This window comes from Pararge aegeria, chromosome 25, assembly GCF_905163445.1.
Source record: "Pararge aegeria chromosome 25, ilParAegt1.1, whole genome shotgun sequence".
Taxonomy (NCBI): Eukaryota; Metazoa; Arthropoda; class Insecta; order Lepidoptera; family Nymphalidae; genus Pararge; species Pararge aegeria.
In genome coordinates, this window is record NC_053204.1 from 476,206 (window position 1) to 479,816 (window position 3,611).

Sequence of the window (3,611 nt, forward strand, 5' to 3'; positions counted from 1 at the left end):
GAGACACCAACCTTGGCCACAGCACCCACGACATCTTAAGAGAAGTAAGCAAGCATCGAGTGGCGTTGAACGTGACCTTGTTATGAGACTAGAAGATCACAGTGCAGTGTTTCGGGAACGTGACAGGGATATTGAGCTCTTTTTATAGAATTGTTAAAAAGGTAAACGAGTCTCCTGGTGATCCTAGCCAGCAGCTTAGGTGCCTGCCTCACTGCGGTGGTTTTGAAGAATTTCTAGTGACAACCCACCGGTTTCGACCTGGGTTGGTTTATCTAGTTATTACAAATATTCGCACAGGTTTGAAATATTTTTAGTAACTCTCGCTTTATCTAATACTTCTCTCGTGATCGATGAATAAAAAGAAAGACACTAAATTGTGACAAATAATTTATTATTCTCCAAAAACAAAATAACTGTATAAATGAGGAATATCAATCTGAAATAATAACAAAATACAGTCTTCAATCATCATCTAGCCGAGACCTGCAACAACAGATCACCAATTAGTTTACACCTTTCTTATAAGAACGTTGTTATCTAAGAGCATTTTTTATTTCCAGATTCTTGCTGTGCAGCCTTCTATTATATTTGTCTTTCAGGAGTACCGTCCCATTGCTATGACAAATTGTATAATGTGTGGACGGCAGTTTAGAAGCTAGGGGTCAACAGGATTTGCTTGCGATATTCATTATCTATTCATAAATTGAGTTTTCAGAACAATGAAATACCTCATTCTACTTGCAGAAAACTTATATCCTTCTTTTAAAAAAATCAAGTTCAAATATAAAATTCTGTTGTTTCAAAGAGGTTTATAAGCAGTTTTGGAACATCATTTGTTGTGACCGTACCACTAATATACGTTTTCAAAAAGAATCACAAAGTTTGTGAAATGTTTTCTTTTAAAAACATGACTTGAGTACCTCAAAGTCGGGATAAAACAAGCATTCCAAAAAAAAGCGTCAGCGTATGTAGCGTGCAAAAAATGAAATAATCTATGTACCTCTCATTTACAAAATCACACTGCACACACACTGGCGCACACAACAGAAACTTGCGGTCTCACATGCAAACACACACATACAAAGAAAATTATTTATTTAATTTTTTCCATACTTTTTTCTTTTACAGTTTTTAATTTGTAGATGAGTCGAAACCTTGGTTTAAAATTAACTAGCTAGGTTTGCATAGTTTGTGCCACAGGTTTTTTTCCGCAGAGGGTAGGGCATTCATTATTTATTTTAACCATTTATTTTCAAACCTGAGGAAATTATTATTATTATTGTATTACCCGCCATTCCGCCTGTAAGTAGATTGGCGACTTCACTGAGCGCGGTGAGGCGGTCCAGCGTGTGCTCCACGTGGTTGAGGAACAGGCTGGAGATCAGCGACGAGTTGCTCACCTCGCTGCGCGAAACAATCAATCACGATCACAGAAAAAAATAAGTTGCAGTCTTTAAACAAACTTAAGCGTCTCAAAACTAGCATTCATATTTGCTTTATTCGTTTTTGAGACTCTTTACGATGAACATAATGCTTAAATTGCTATATTCCGCGAAAAGGAGGAGAATCTGTACGGTTTACTTTATAATTTCAAAAATCCTTCTACTTGAGCATCCTCGGGAGATTTTCGCGATGACTTCATAATGATCAAGAAAATGTTAAAATCAAGATCTGAGGATGCGCCGGTGTCGGAGCGGAACGTGCTCAGAGGGTGTTGAGTATAAAGAAATTATAAATTGCACCGAAAACTAGAACCAAGGATTCAGCACATGCTTCTGAGAGTTACCCAGCGATGGAATTCTTGGTGAGCCTTTTCATTAATTTGAATTTTTATCTAACTAACGCGATAACGTGGCGAGCGATCTCTTCGTATTTATTGCTATCTCTGTCTCGCTGTAATTTCAATGATCGCGATACACTGCGTACTCAAAAATTACGTAGTCGGTTACCCATTATTTCCGACGTAAATGGTATTTGTATCTTTGCGGTAGGAATAAGCGTAACTTCTTCACATAGTTTTAGGTAGCGTGTCACTTATATCCTGTAAATAGAAATCTTAGCAATCACGGTCCGAATACTCAACGACCGAAAAAATTTGATAATTTTAACTATTTTTATATACCAATATATAGGAAAAAAAACTTACGGTATCGGTAGTTGGCATGTTACACTGCAACTTATCTAGAAAAACAGAAAAATTATCGGAATTAAATAATAATAAACCTCAGGTTATGGCCAAAAACAGACGACAAAGTACTCGTAACTTTATATATGCACACAAAAAACAATATGTTAGCCAAGGATTTTAGAAATAGGATCCATCTTCTTCTTGGATACTGTGTTTTACTCGATACATTGGACACGAGTGCCGTGGTTTAGTTAGTAATACGGTAAGGCCGCGATAGCCGGAGGGATGCGGGTTCGAATCTACCATCATCATGAACCCACTACCGGCCGACTGCAGGGCACGGGTCTCCTCCCACAGTAAAAGGGGTTTCGGTAGTAGAAAGAAATATTTCATTTGTTAAAGTAAAAATGTGTGGAAATGGAGCTGGCTCAGTATAGCTGCATACTAAAAAAAAAGCGCAGCACTGGTTTTCAGCCAGCCCCTTATGTAGTCTAGTAGTCCACCTCACTGGCCCAGTGCGGTTTGGCTTCACACCCCTTTGAGAACATTATGGAGAACTGAACATGGCCCCCCGAAAGTAAGGCTGAGTAAGTTCACCGCTTCAATGCATTAATATCCTACTCAATATGTAAGTGTGGATGTTTGTTACTCAATCACGCAAAAACGTCTGAACGAACGGATTTGGCTGGTCTTTGACATGTAAAATAACAAACCTTTATTTTGGGATAAGTAGCCTATGCCACTTTTCTGCAAACATCTTTTTCCTACGGGAAAACACGTTTAGAGCGTGTTAACCGAAATACTTATATATAAATATTGCAATTCTACCATATTAAATACGTAATAGCTAAAACGCAAAACTGCAGTTCTTTTTCTCTATTAGACCGCAAGCGATAACACGGTTGTAAATTTTATTCCGATCTTTATTACTCAATTCTGAAGTCCACGCAGACGAAGTCGCGAGCAGAAGCTAATGACATATAAATATCAGATAGGTTTTAATTGTCTTACCAATAAAACCAGAAAGGCGACTGCAGTAAAACAAGATAGAGTACGACACGACATTTTGAGAGCTGATGCTGTTGTCTTCTGCTGGACAGAGCGCGGCGTCGCTCGTTTTATACGCCATCTTTCATACAGATGTTAATTGTATTGGAACATTGTTTGTTATATTCTCTACTAGCTGTTCCCCGCGGTTTCACACACTGTGATGTGGGTCGTAGAGAAATGTAGTAGTGGCTAAGCAGATACCTTACTCACAGGCGACCTCCCGGGCGCAGTGGTGAGCGCTGTGGATTTAGGTGGGAGATCCCGAGTTTGATTCCCGGCGGGGTAAATTTATAAAAGAGGCATAACAATCGTATTTTACTTCAATTAAGCATAGCTTATGTTACTTCTGAATAAAATACTCAAGATATGGTTCAAATCGGTCCAGTTCGAAGCTTATTTAGGACAAATAAACCAACAAACCAAAATCTTTCCT

General features: G+C 38.5%; 1 long non-coding RNA gene across 1 annotated transcript; it reads right to left on the minus strand.

The window, feature by feature from the left end:
* Positions 1–425: 425 nt before the first annotated feature.
* On the minus strand, positions 426–2,181 carry LOC120634968. Its single transcript, XR_005659266.1, has 3 exons — positions 2,147–2,181; positions 1,289–1,404; positions 426–483 (listed from the first exon to the last, which is right to left on the minus strand). It is a non-coding gene; the product is annotated as an uncharacterized LOC120634968 (long non-coding RNA).
* Between the last annotated feature and the right edge of the window lie 1,430 nt (positions 2,182–3,611).